This window comes from Channa argus, chromosome 16 (assembly GCF_033026475.1).
Source record: "Channa argus isolate prfri chromosome 16, Channa argus male v1.0, whole genome shotgun sequence".
Taxonomy (NCBI): domain Eukaryota; kingdom Metazoa; phylum Chordata; class Actinopteri; order Anabantiformes; family Channidae; genus Channa; species Channa argus.
The window spans coordinates 5,479,499-5,495,216 of record NC_090212.1 but is presented as its reverse complement, the minus strand read 5'-3'; the positions used below and the strand labels follow the sequence as shown (position 1 = coordinate 5,495,216).

The 15,718-nt window shown below is 38.9% G+C and overlaps 1 protein-coding gene across 2 annotated transcripts in view; it reads right to left on the bottom strand.

The window, feature by feature from the left end:
* Nucleotides 1-13,973, bottom strand: part of lrfn5a (leucine rich repeat and fibronectin type III domain containing 5a) — a 115,972-nt gene extending 101,999 nt beyond the window's left edge. For both annotated transcript variants that reach the window (XM_067480445.1, XM_067480446.1), the window contains exon 1: nucleotides 13,046-13,973. The gene's annotated coding sequence lies outside the window, so the exon portion shown is untranslated. The remainder of the gene's footprint in view (nucleotides 1-13,045) is intronic.
* Between the last annotated feature and the right edge of the window lie 1,745 nt (nucleotides 13,974-15,718).

Below are 15,718 nucleotides of genomic sequence, written 5' to 3'. Positions count from 1 at the left end.
CTTTACTTTAGATGCCACTACAAAAAAGCCAGTTTGACATCTTCACGAATCATGTGTCTGAGTGTGTACTCAAGGGCCTCTGAGGTATTCCATAGGCCTTGACAAAAACTAGGTTGTCTAAAGCAAGTTTCCATAGGATAGTTAGTTGTTCCAAGTGACGGAAATTAATCACTGGACTTAACCAGTATTTGAGTTTGATATCACAACTCCTATATGAAGTATGCTGTAATCATTATTTATAATTTAATGCATATTCAACTAAGCTGCTCACTTTCATCCACTTAACTCAAGTTTTGCTGTTCTGTACCCCCAGCAGTGAGATGTTTATATTCAAAAATAATTCACTGGGTTTCTGTACATCATAAAGAGTATCCTCTAAGGTTCCTCAATTTACCAGCAACTGCCTTAAACCAAGGCAACATCATTCAGCCATCATATTTTGGCATATTGGTGGTGAGTAGCAGCTTGCTGAGCTCACACCATTGCCAACCAGAAAGAATAAAAAATAAATAAAAACACAGCCAACAACTAGGATTAGCTTTCTGCTATTTATAGTATTTGGTGTAAAAGCTAGCTAAGTTAAAAGTAGTGATTTGAAAGTCATCCCTGCTTATAAGGCAGAAGGCCCTAACTACCAAACATTACCTAGCCAGTTCAACACCCAATTGTAGACTGAATATAAAAGCAAAGCCACTTTGAAAACAGAGTTATTGTGTAATGTTTAACCTTAAATTTAATTATTACAAGGAAACAAAATCACAATAAAATGTAAGAATGAGAGGAAATGCTGACAATAAGGCTTTAATTTTTTAAACTATTACATCAAGACTAGGAGAAAAGAAAAGGAAAAAAGATAAGGACCCATATCTGTGATGTCAATGCTCCCAACATGATGCTTTCTGCTTTGGCAGCATTTTGTTATGTTCGAGAAATGGTCAAGTGAACAAGAATTCTGCTCTAGGATAAATTTCTTTTTAAAATATACTACCCTAGCTGCTAATATGACAGTTATGTTTATTAAGACACAGTTTCACATAAATTCGGTATGGAAAGTAGATGCAATACAAATTGAGGTGAATAACCAACAAACAAATTTATAAATGTATGTAACCTCCTCATTTTGGATCATTGTGATAAAAGACTATATTATACTGAACCAGAAAATGTACCCTAGCACCTGCTATGTAGTGTTAATCTGTGTGTGAACAGATGGCATGCACTAACAAGCTAGGCTAAATGTAGCTACTGTTGGCATTGGCCAACACTGATCTCTGACTTCCTGATCCCAAGCTTCTTAATTAAATGCACCATTTAATCTACTCAGCATTTAGTCCCTCTGCTGCTCCAAAAAACAACACCGTTCATCCCTGATGACCTACTCGTCCCAGATTACAACATCACACTACTAAAGAAATTAGAATCGCGGAAAGCCTCCAATGTACAGGCAGGTGTTTTTGGAGAAACGATCACTGGGAACGAGGATCCACAGTACCTGCAGTATACGGTGCTGTCCGTGGTCCTGGATTGTTTGCTTCAAGTTGTAGTTGCATGCTGAGTTGCCTATTTTCCTAAAATGTCTACTTTACTTGAGCTGACCATGTTCCAAAAATGTCCACATCAACCTGTAGCTGCATACTGAACTGCCCATGGTCTTGAAATGTCAACGTGAAGCTGATGCTGCACACTGAGTTATGTATTGTCCTTAAATGTCTACTTCAACTGTGCTGTCCATGGTCCTGAAATGTCAACATCAAACTTTAACAAGATACTGTAGCTTTCCATGGTGCTACTTTACTCTTCAACAAAAAAAGCAATAATGTCCATGGTAATTAAATATTTACTTTAGGCTGTAGCTGCGTAATTAACTTATTAAACTGATAGCCCTTCAGAACCTTCCATCTTTTATTGAAATATCTTTTAAAAACATAGGTGAAGACAGAAATAGGTGAGGTGGCAAATAATTAATACAGCAATATGTTTGGATCAAATACATGATAAATATCTCACAATTTCAAATGTCTTGTACTTCTTGTAGCTGGATTTAATCCTTTGATATATACAATTACAGTCCCTCTACATTAAACCTTCTGAACTTTTGTGGTTAAATACAATTGTACAATTATAAACTTGCATGCCAAAACTATTCCACAAAAAGAAGGAAGTGAGTGTTAACAGCTGTGAAATGATAATAAAATGACATAAGACTACATACTGTAGACTAGTTCTATGGAGCTCAATCTGAAAAAACTGAACACACTTTTTAGCATTTATCCCTGTTGTTAAATCTCCCAGTCATTTTATACCACATTCTCATCTTGCGTTGGCTTTGTAATTTCAACCTGAATATTTTTTGAGTACTTAGTTCTGTTTGCCTTCTTTAGGCTACCTTTTAAAGTTTCTGTAGTTTACCACCTTTCTCCCCCACTTCTTACTCCTGGTATCTTCATTTAATCTAACACAACTAACCATTTTGTGATCGTAAAACTTTCCTATTATCACAGCTGTCCCTATAGTCATGACAGTTTGTGGAGCATGGACACTAAGAGTGGGTTCGTTATAATTTGCACATAGTGGGTTTGAGTGGTGGATTTATTGTCACACTATGTTAACATATGGTTCATAGTGTTAACAGCAGGACTCAAAATTAATGCTGTCCAGTTGTCACAGGGACAAAAAAAACTAGCACCTAGGACACAAAAATATAAGAACTGGGAAAACTATGGGAAAGAAAAAAATACCTTACAGCAGGGGATTCCCAATACGTCGATCGCGATCTGTCGGTCGATCGCAAAGGTAGTGCAGCTAGATTGCATGGAATTAACAAAGTAGACGTCAGCAGATCATCCGTCTTCAGTATGTAATTTGTCACTTGATTGACGTACAGGGCAGCCAATCTGACATCTGATTTTTATTCTGACACATAGCTTATCGCACATGCATACAACAGCACAAAGTAGCGTAAAACTCTAGCAAGCCAGCGAGATAGCCTCCCATGCATTCCTGTCTGATTCGATTCAGTGCAAGTCATCAGAGTAAGGTAATGATGAAAAATATATAGAGTTCCTTATTGTGGAACTATACATTTGCATTATTGTGCAATATGGGTTCATGTAGTTATGCAAGCTATCCAAACATATATTGTGCATGTAAAGAACTCTCAATATATTCATAAATAAATACATGTTTTGTATTTTTATAGTAGGTAGATAATTTTGACTTGGTCATTTTATAAGTAGCTCACAAGACAAAAAAGTGTGGGCATCCCTGCCTTAGCAATTAGCAGTGCAAAATTAACTGCAGCAAATCCTCGTTCATTAAGGGATAATGTTCAGTTTCTGTTCAGACCCAGTGTTCAGATTCAGACTTTCGCTGTTTTTTTGTGCGACTATTCAACTGTGGTGCTCGAGATTTTGTTATATAGCCAGTCTTCAGCAATATATGAAATGGGGTGGACAAAATAATAGATAACAGTTTAATGACATGCAGTTTTCAGCTAATTAAGCATTTCTAATATCGGGTTCTACTGTCGCTGGTATAACCATTTGTTACGCTCTTGTTTATATAGCTAACATTCCAGCTCTGCAAACGTGGGTACAGAAACTGTCAGAAGTGGGTTATTTCTCTTAAGGCAGGAAAAGGACAATGTAAGTATTCAGCTGCTGTACCCTGAAACAGAGCCAAAAGTGATTAAGTGACTAAGAAATCTGCTGAATACCAAATAAAAATAAAATAAAAATTTCATAAAATAATATTTTAGCTGTTAGTGTTAATACTAAACAGTTTACTCTGTATTTCAGGTGGATCTGTTTAAATAGTCTAACAGAATCTACAGTGTAGTTTTGCAGCGATGCATTTATTAACCAAACATTGTGTTCTAAAGACAGCAGGCTATGTCAAGGAAAATTGACAATACAGTTGCAACTTTTTTTATGCAGGCAAGACAGGGAATAACTAGTAGAACTTTGATCCCGATGATAGTTACTGATTATGCGAGCTATTGTAACAAAATGTTAAATGTAAAAAACAAATGGTACTTAATTAATGACCATGTTTGTTAGGTCTGCGACAGTTAAAAGTAATTCTGGACACTGACAGAAAATAGTTAATTTAAAGTCCTGGTTAGCACAGGTCCTAAAGCAGGTAAGTATTGTTCAAAAAAAAAAAAAAAGTGCTCCTAAAATTTTTAAAGGCAAGCTGTTTTAGCCTATGATCATATTTCAGAGTTTGAAAGGTGATACACTGTAGAAAGTTGGTTACTGCACATGTCATTGTGAATACTAATGAACTATGTGAAATTTCAGTAGTGGTGCTCATTCATTTAGCAGCAGTGGTACACTGCTATTTAATTCATAAGGGAAAATACTGCCAGGTACTTTTGTGTTCCCTCCACAACACACGTCTCATCTATATATGTAATCCACACTCGCCCAGGAGAGCGGTGTGGATTGTGAGGGTTTATGTATCAGGGTTTTTTTTTTTCCTCAAGTCTCATGCTGGTATACGGCTAGGTGTCAATTCATACTAAATGTCTGCCAAACATCAGGTATATTTGAGTATATTTGATATATTATCCGCCCTTAGTTTTAAAATAAGTAGAAGGAGCACATGACTGCATTGCAAGTATTCTTTTAACACGTACATATTAACACTAAATGCACTTCAGCACTGACAATAGATAGTGGTGCTAATTTCTTGCACAAACATTTGTTGTGGTTTGCTCTTCTGCTAATTTTTTTCAAAATTGTAGACAAAGCAATGACATGTGCCGAGCATTATGCACATTGGCCATGATATGTTGTATGTTTAGTACAACATACAAATGCAGCCTTTGCAGAAAGACCAGACCACATATATTGTCAGCATGCTTCGCTATCAGAACTTGTAAACTCAAAGGGATCTAGAGTTGCACAAACTCATTAGGTCAGTCAGCAGCTTTGTAGCTAAAATATTTTAATTGTGAAACTATGAAGTTTAAGTAATATCTCTGCAATTACATATCCCATTCAATTTACCATAGTTTAGATGTTATGTCACGTTTTAAATTCTTGCGCACCACTATGATCCATCCATCATTGTCTACAAAGGGAATTTTGTATTTGTCTATTTATAACAAGACTTTCATTGTTAGATTGTGTACCCTAATATAAAACTGTGTTTTGTGTTTTATGTCTGGTGAATCCCTTGTTACAATATTTATAATTAGTCTTATGACCGTGAAAACAGGTCCTGTGTGCCATGAAAAGATTGCATACCAAGTCCCTCTCAAGTATACGGTAAATATGTGCATGCTACTTTTTTCAGCCTGCTCAGAGAAGAGGTGGTCAATACTCATGAGCTTGTACTCTTCTTTTCCCTGACAGCAAATATGGATCAGTGATTAGATTAGATTAGATTCAACTTTATTATTATTACATATGTACAAGTACAAGGCAGAGAAATGCAGTTTAGCATCAGAAGTCCAATAAACAGTGCAAAATATACAGTGTCTACATTATATACAAGATAGGCACTATTATGGACATATTGTGCATCTGGAAGTACTATGGATTAATATACAAGTGGAAGTGCTATGGACAATATAATATACCGATGGGAGATCTAATAACACAAGTTTATCTGTGTGTTATTAGATGTTAAGTCTCAGGAGAAGCTATAAAAACTAATTTACAAGTACCATTAGTGCCATGGACATTAAGAATAATGCATAACAAAATACACAACAGTTGACAGTGCAGTGTATAAGCTAATGCATAACATTTAGTACATGAATGAGTTAAATGAATGAGGACTTGGACCCAGGTGTGAGATGGATACAGTTAAATGTTTGTATGCGCAAGAGAGACTAGGAGAGGAGGAGAGTGTGTAGGGGAGTGATGTCAGTGGGGGGCAGAGTTCAGTAATGTAACAGCTGTGGGAAAATAACTGTTTCTGAGTCTGGTGGTTTTAGTCCGGAGGCTTCTGAAGCGCCTCCCAGAGGGAAGGAGGTTAGACAGTCTATGGGAAGGGTGAGAGGAGTCCTTGAGAACGCTACAAGCTCGGCCCAGGTAGCATTTCATCTGGACATACTCAATGGCTGGAAGTGGAGTCCCTGTAGAGCTTTGTGTTCAGCGAGAGTGCAGTTCCCATACAAGACTGTGATACTGCTGGTGAGGATCCTCTCTATCACACAGAGGTAGACATTTACCAGGATGGCTGAAGGGACACTTCAGGACACTTCCTCTGAAATGTGGGCCCCCAGGAACTTGAAGCTGGTGACACGTTCAACAGCCATTTTGTTGATGTGGTTGGGGACCATAGTGATGTCTGCAAATTTGATAATGGAGTTGGAGCCATGCAAAGGGCTGTAGTCTTGTGACGGGGAAGTAGAGGAACAGGCTGAGCACATAGGCCTGTGATACACTGGTGTTGATGGTGATGGTGGTGGAGCACTTGTGGCCTGACCTGAAATGCTGTGGTCTGCTGGTCAGAAAGGCCAGTATCCAGTTGCAGATGGAATTGCTGATGCCAAAGTTTAGTGGTCAACATGGAGGGTATAACTGTGTTGAATGCTGAGCTTAAAGTCAACAAACATATGTATGCATGTATTGCATATGTATTGCATATGTTATTATCCAGATGTGTGTGCAGTGCTGTTGAGACCGCGTCCTCTATGCTGCTAATGCTGCTGTATGCGAATTGATACGGGTCCAGAGTGGGTGGCAGTTTGTGCTTAAGGTGTGCCAGGACCAGTAGCTAAAAGCACTTCAGTGCTACAGTGAGTGCTACAGGGCAGTAGTCGTTCAGGCCTTTTGGGGTGGAGTTTATTGGCAGTGGCACAATAGAGGTGGATTGAACGCACAGCTGCTTAGGTGATGTGACCGGGGATGACCGGGGTGGAATTGCTGGGCTTGTAGTCGCCGATGGCCTGGATGGTCAGAGTTAGAGAAGTGTTCCTCTACCTTCAGCTTGTTAACATAACATAAATGCACAGACCTCCGCCTCTGGTCTTACCGAAGTCCTTTCCCGGAGTGTGTGGCATCTGATTAGCTCAATAGCATTGGCAGGTTTACTGCCGTGTAACTATGTGAACTAGTGAAGATCACGACATTGCAGTCCATAAGTCACTTACTGTTATTGATGCAGAGCCGTATTTTGTCCATCTTATTTACTAATAACTCTACATTAGCGATGAAAATGCTGGTTAAAGAAGCTTTAGCTTTACCGTTAGCTTTAATATTAGCTTTAGCTTTGCTTTTAGCCCTCTGCACTTTCCTGCCTTTGTTCACTATCTGGACGCTGCCTGCATGCACTTCCAGCCATTCGGCCACAAGGCCTTCCGATGTGCTTGTGTTGCCGTCTTGGTCTAATATCTCAGAGATAATCTCAGGATAAAAACAGTGCAATGTTAAAACTAACCACCACTGCTTGTTAATTCCTTAAAGAGTTGAAGTGTCCGAGAATGAGAGAATGATAGAATACCATCAGCGGAACAATTTTTTTTTTTGAGGTGTGAGGTGCCAGTTTGAATGGAGCTGTTAACAATACATTCCTTGTTAAAGCATTGAAACAAGGGTCTACCTGAAAGGTTACAGGATAACTCTGAAAAGTTATGACATACTAACAAGGTCACAAAAGTGACAAAAATAATAATACATAAATCTTTGCTACCACAAGTCCTGATTGGGTTTTCTTTCGACATTTAACAGTCCTTCACTTGTAATTCAAATCGTCCTCTAGTCTTTGCCTTTTCATGTTAATTGCAAAATTATTTTATCTCCTCAACAAAAAATAAATAAATAAAAAGAACAAGCAATACAATAAAGCAGCTAGAGAAAAAATAATCACGCTTTGGTTGCCCTGGTGAAATATGCAACCTGTGAAGACAGATTGTAAGTAGACATACAGTAGCTTTGTATAAAGCACTCATCCACAAAAAAGGTAGAAAAGCATTCATTTAAATTTCAAAACGCTAAGGTCTTGTTTATGAGACAGATAAATTAAACATTTATGTCATCAGCTCTGAATGTATTTTTATTTATGCTTGTAGATCAGCATAACGTAAAGATATTCAGACATGCAGGGTAGTGGGATTGTACGCGTTGTGCCAGACGTTTGTCTGCACTGTCACATTCACCCACAATTATCTATCCTGAACACAGCTCATTATCGCCCAACATGTCTCACATCTGTCATGTCATCCACTCCTCATACTCACACCATCATACACACACAGACACCCACGAACACACAAATATCCATCCTACTGGCCTCCTAAAGTAAGATCTAGTGCTAGACATGTCACAGATTGTTACATCATGTGAGTAGGACACTGATTTAGTTAACAGAAAGAAAGATTCAGGGTGACTACTAAAAAATACAAAAAAACTCAATTAACACTTTTTACCAGATAATTTATTTTACAAACATTACTTGTTGCAGCTGGAATTACAGTACAGATGAAATCAAGTTCACACAAACAATAACCATGTACAAATGTATTCTAATATAATTAGACTACCAAACTACTAATAAAGACTTTGTAATGAATTTTATACAGGAATTTCAGGAGAGCTACCAGTCAGCCAAAGACTGCTCTGGCAATGGCAGACTATTTAGTTACTTCTTTTTCAACAGTGCCAACAGCACTATTTTTTGATGTCAACAATGCAATCTTATACACCTATTTCACAATAAAATGGTGCAAATGCAGGTGAACTACACATGACAGAATTTCAATAATCCCAGGGGTAACTTCTTTATTTTGTTAAAGCTGCTCTCTGATCAGTGCAAAATTAATTGTGAATGTTACAAAATGGAGTGAAACAGTCCCAATTTGAATATGCCTTCTTTGATATCTATGTCAGGTCTTCAAACTCTTCCTGAAATCTAAAGGTAGCTTCAGCAGGACAAAGGGAAAGGTTATACACTGGATTTCATTCAGTTGACAGAACTTATCCTCTACTTAAGATGGGGACACACATAAGGACTGGCAAAGACTGGCAAAGACTGGGCAGTTCACACAAGAAGACTGTTTCCACCAACTATCACAGAATTCTAGTCTCTGACAATCTGAAAGTAGCACACAACTGACGACTGAATAAGCTGGGGGCAAAACACTTAACGACTGATACCCTTGAATTAGTGTAAAGTGTTATTTCAGACAGACTTTATAATAGATTATTCATAAAAAATAAAACCAATGACAATTTTGTCTTACTTGACATTGTATAACCTGCAACATCATCGCACACTGTAAGATGTACAAATAATATAAAAGCTAGGGCTGTACAATATGTTTGGTATAATCATAACTATACTATCACTATAATAGGTGATGTTGTCAACAGGTGCTCTTATTGTAAAACAAACTTAGTGGCTATATGATTATATCAGTCCCTCCACGATTCTACTGACCCTTCTTTGTGCCCATGTGCTAAAATGCCTCATTTTGCATCAGCATTTACAAAACATTGGGATGCACGTTGCAATGATTTTATATTTTAAATTGCAAGGTCACAACATTCACCAAGAATTGGTTTGATTAATTTAATGAGATCTCAACATTGCAAATGCCTGGAGAGACTGTTATATGGTTTAATACAACATTGGAAATTTCTATCAAAATAACCAAAACAATGTACCAGAAGACTTGACCCATGAGCATATTTCACCATTTAAGGTCATTTGAAGGCCTCAGTCTGAGTTTTAAATCATTTGTTTTTCATTTAATAGTTGCAACAAAGGAAGTGGGTTTTTGTTTGTTTTCTCTCCTTAGACAGACTAATGGCATTTTATGAATACATTATCGTAGCTGATAACGGCCAAACATGCATGCACATGTAATTCCAGTCATCCACAGAATTAATCCAGATGTAGTGGCACCAGGCCAGCTTCCTTTAAGGCCTGTCTCTCCACTAGTAATAGGAATTGTTCCCCAACATCTGTGGTCTCCATCTTTCTCTATATAACATGTTTTCTTCTCACTGCTGCTTTATCTCTCTCTCTCTCTCTCTCTCTCTCTCTCTCTCTCTCTCTCTCTCTCTCTCTCTCTCTCTCTGTATGTCTGTCTCTGAGGAGTAGAATAAATTGAATTAGAGCACTACTACCCACTCTGAAAGATCCTACAGCCCTCCGTCAGATAGCTAAACAGAGAGAGGAAGAGTGAGAGTTGCAGAGAGATAAACAGAGGGCAAGGAGAAAGAGGGGCATAATAAAAATTCCCCCTGCCCTAAAAAGAATAAAGAACAGACCAGACCCTACAGCCTCTTTACCGCCTGTACTACAGTGTGATAAGAGAGATGTTGCTTCTGCCTCACCTCACCCTTTACATTGTGAGTCGAGAAGTAATGCTTTATTAGAAAATGCAACACACATCAAAATAGTAAACTCTCAGCAGGCCATACAAGTGGACCAGATGTTTATCCACAAGTTCAGCACAAGTCAAACGCTACTCATTCAGCTGTGATACCAGTAAAGCAAATTCAATTTAAAAATACAAACACAGTGAAACTCAGGAGTAGCTTTTAAAATACCACCTCTTTCTTCTTCACTTTCTTACATAAAACACAATCTGTAACACAAATGCATTGCCATTCATCTTGAACCTAATGGCATGGCAAACCACTCCTTTCCATCATAAATAGGAGGCTAAACACAAGTAAAATGGACTGAAAATCACCAGTTTCTCTCCTTCGCTCATTCACCCACACTCTTTTTCTAGAGCCGGGGAGGCATTTGCATAATGCCTCCATATCCACGGGCCATTAGCACTACCATGAGTGGCTCGTGTGCATAAATTTATTGCCAGCTTGATCAATCAATGCAAGCTACTGTACCGGTACAAACTGATGACACTCCAATCTGGCATAAAATAGAGCCACAGGAAAGAAAGAAAAAGGAAATTTTAAAATGTTGGCATGTCACAGCCCTAAATAAGACCGATAATAATCTGCACACACCCTCATTGGGAAAAGGTTTGATTAAAATGATAATTTGAGATCATTTCTACTGATTTTCACTGCAGTACAATTAAATAACTTCTCATTTGCTGAAGACTCCAGAGAAAGTACCTCTTTGTCAACAGAAGCTACTTCAATATACATTGGTATATCTAACTGCAATGCAAAGACTCAGTAAAAAATGCTGTAAGGTGGCATTACTTTTGAGAAGCAAACACCCAGTACTAATGTTCAACTACTTTCTCAAGTCACCTTCAATACGCACTCACTGGACTAATGCAACATCATACAGTAAACTAACTCCACTGACTAGAAATCCATCAAACTAATAATTTGTTTAAATCTTCAGTTTCTAAAAGATTTTTTCAAATTTTTGGATCCAACTTCCCATGTGGTTTAAAGGCATTGAGATCTTTGTGTCTGGTTGTTACAGTATGTTTGGTCAGTCTAATTTACATGTCAGGGAAATCCACCAATGACAAATATTGACACATGGTACACTGCATTTCCCTCATTGGCATGCAGAGCACTCAGGCCTTGGTTTTAAACTGATCTTCACCTTGAACATAGAGTATGTCTTCCTGGACCCTAAATCCATCATGTTTCTGCTCTGAGAGGACACTTAGAGTAACCAAGGTCCTCTTACAGCGAGGACAGCACAGAACATGCTTCTACTAACACAAACAGAGTACAATGTCTTCAAAGTCTTAATAATTTAAGTAAATATACTAACCCAGAATTCTGAAAGCCCCAAAAGATAAGCCCTAGCCCCTCTTTTTAGACATGTGAGCATACAATTATTAATATTCTTTTAAGTAAATCTTTATTCATAACAAAGAGTTATAGTGTCTACCAATACAAAGGTATTCATGCATAAGCAAACAGACAAACTTACAGAAAATGTGCAGTAAACTTTGTACAGGCCAGGGGAGCTCAAAGTCCATTAAGTTGTATTTGATCAATTTCATACTAAATTAAATTCACTCAAAATAATACAATGTCTTCATAGCTTTTTCTCTTCACATCTTTGATGAATGTGCTATACTGCAAATTGTACACATTTATTTGAAGGATGTTGAATGATTGACAGTGATTGACGGTACCATGCTGTAGTTTCATTACAGCAGTAGTGTTTGACTGGATCCCAGTGTGGCTGGACTCTATACCATTGTCCCACATCCATTCACTTGTGTCACGGTAAAAACGGACGCTAAAACACACTTGTCATCATCTGAAACACGCACAGAAAGGCAATGAGAAAGCTCCATCATAATCTGGCTTTGTGTCAACAAGGTGATATAGGGCTGGGGCTTGAGCTGTGCATGACACACACACAATTTGCACAGAAGAACAGTTATGCTTACGCTCTTAGTGCCGTTTCAAGTTTAATTCACTAACCAGACACATGCAGAAATCATCATACACTATATGCCCCCCTCCCTCCCCCCCCTTCGCTCGACGTACAGGTGTAGTACAGAAAGAGGCCGAGGTGCGGTGTTTAGCGTGTGTGTGTGTGTGTGTGTTTCAATGACTATCCTTACAGGCTGCTAAAATTATCCATTGCCTACACGAAGATATACGGACACAGCGGACACACATTTTTCTCTTTATCGACGCTGATTGGTGTGTATGCATGCGCGCGCTTAAGCACGCACACACACACACACACACACACAAAAGACACTCAACTAGGTGCAGAGCGGCTGAAATTTAGCCTGCCGAAACCAGCCAACGTCTGGGTGCACAGACCACGATTTTAGACGCAAGGGCGCCCGCACGCACGCACACAAACACACACTGAGCTTCTATAACTTATTCCGGGCTCTATTTTGACCTTGCAATGTTCTCACCGCGGGTTTTCTTATGCCGACTATCACCTTTTCTCTATTACCCCTCCCACCCCGTCATCTCAATGCACCACCCGCCCCATTTCAGCATCCAGATTAAATGTCTAAGGAAACCTAGAAATAAGTGCCTTTTTTTTAACCCTCCGGGATCCACAATGCTTCTTCAGCAGACGTCAAGAACAAGAAAGAGAGACAAAGAGAGACAGAGGGAGAAACTGAGCTGCTCGTGTACAGAAGACATATAAAGAGTTTAAACTTTACCTCTTTCCGGACGCGGTTCAGGTCGCAATTATCTTTCCAAATCCCATAATTAGAGTGGTGGTGCCGATTGTACTTGTAACTCCACACAAATTGGTTCCGGTTAGCAGAATATGCCCCATAAATGTTTAAATGGAGGTAAATACGTGTAATATCCCTTGGGTGGCTGTAAATTCCGTATGGGTTTATAGTTCAATCCCGTCTTCCAGAGGGGTGCGTCCGTTTTGCATTCTCACAGCGCCCGACGACTACATCCTCCTCTTCTCCCTCCTCGCTCTTTCTCTCTCTCCCCGTCTTTTTCTCCCGGTTTCATCACTCCATCCGCGGGCTGAGGAAAGAATCCTATCCGTAAGGAACTAAAATGATCAAACGCCCAGAACTCTCCCTTTCAACCGCCTGTTTTCTTTTTTTGTTGTTGTTGTTGTTTTGTTTGATTGTTTTTCCCCTCCTTTTCCCCTGTTCTTCTCTACCGGCAGCGCGTTCTCTTCCTTACTGGTTTCCCGCCGGTCGCTGTCCTCGCGCAGGTGAAACAGGAAGAATTCCACCACAAGAGGCAAAGATCCCAGGCAAAAGGAGGGTAAAGTCTAATAAATCCAACAATAAATATCTTGGACTTTGTTAGTTGTTAGATACTCCTAATCCACATTAGCAGCTTTGTTTTGGTATTTTTGGAGACCGTTATAGCTTTCTCAGTAAGAGATTTGGGTTTTTTTTACCGGCGCGAGCTCCTAGCTCTCTCCTCTCCCTCACTCTGTACCCCAGTGTCTCTTTACGTCGCTCACCCTCCAATAACTCTTTAGAAGGAAGAAAAAAGAGAAAACATGAGAACCAAACCAAAAAAGACGAGTAAAGCAGTCGCCCTGTCCCTCATAGCGAACAGCTTAGCGCTACAGTCCCGCTGATCCCCGTCATCCTCTCAGTCGCGTCTCTAGCACCGTTAATCCAGGTTTGATACAATATACATACATGCCTTCCTGTGGCGCATTTTCAAAATAAAAGCACGTCTAATAAGTCCAATAATCAGCCGTTTTTTAAATCAATTTTACAGCAGAGGGACATGTGATTCCAACTTTTCCCAGGTTTCAGCCATTCGGGGGACACAAAAGCTCTACATTAACTTTATTTTTTTACATGGTATGTGACAGTGTGATCAAGTGTGAATATGTTTTGGAAGATGCACTGAAGAATTATATAATGTCCTCAAACTGATATGGGACCTGCATGGCAAAGAGTCCTGTGTCATAAAGTATGCAGTGACATGATATCAATGGCCATGGTGGTGGTGACGGTCAAATCCAGGGAATTGGGCACTTCTGGCACTACTGGGTTAACCCAGACATGCTTAAACGCCTGATAGTAATGATTTAGAGTTAAACAAGCTATTTGTAAGACATTGCACACATTTGCTCTGATCCATGGGCAATGGGAAACAATCTGCCCATATCACAGGGACAGTAAATGTAAAAACAAAATGTCAAAACCACGTGATATAAGCTAAGCTTTTATCATTTAAAAAAATACTTACTAAAAATATCAAAAAGGTCACTTATATTTCAATGCAACAATTCACATGAATGTAGAGTAAACAAAGACTTTTGTCAGACTCAGTTAATAAATAGTCTGCATAGCCTATGATTAATATACTTCTAGACTACCACTGTCAGTGTCACAGTCTCACAGTCAATTTAGTCATATTATTCATATTAATCATAATATTTTTAAATAAAATGGACAAAATCATTGTTTTTTTAAAGGATTTTTTGCCCATAAACGTGTTTCCTTTGTCATTTCAACCAGGTTGCAAAATAAATAACAGCCACACTTTTATTTTGAAGGACACAGCACCTTGTTTCCGAATTGCGCCTTGATAATCCTAATTGACTTGACGCAGTATAAAGTCTGCTGCATGGAAGTTGTTGAAAAACCTCTGTGGCAGCCGACACCCTGTATGTTCACCCAGTACACTCATGTGCATGTCCCCACAATAAACTTTAATGAACAGGGTTATTAAATAAGTAATGCTGGTAAGTCTTTGACATTGTTCATGTTCTGAATCCACCTACCCCATTGTGATGGAGGGGATCATTTTCTGGCAAGCTTGGAGGACCATAACGCCTCATGCTACTCTCCTCTCCTTTTGAATAGGAGGGTGATGTGTTGCACTGCTGGCTCTGTCTATGTACCTTTCTCTCTTAAAGGGGTTGAGGGTAAGGAAAGAAGATAGGAGGAAGGAATAAATCCACACAACTTGTAAATGGGCAACACTGGACTACATTTTTACTGTCTAAAAGACTAATTATAACAATGAACAAGCTTTGAGAAATATGACTTTTGTTGTTTGAAAACTAAACTGAAGTGTGAATCCAAATGTGAACCACAAGGTCTGGCATTAAGTTTTCTTTCAATAGGACACTGAAGCAACAATCTAAGAAAAATGTTGCTTTGGCATAACAGCAAAGTGAATTTTCAAGTTTAGGCAGCAACTGACTAGATGGTGGGAGCTTTTTATTGAGTGGATGCCTCTGTAACAACTGGGGGACTATCAGTGTTCAGTGGTGTAACAGACAAAAGTGTAGATATGGGGTTTCTGCTTAGTGCTGATAAGACTGATGGTGGTCTTTTGGAGCAGAGACTGGGAGGTCTATGGTCCAGGCCTCCGGACCAAAAGGAGATATC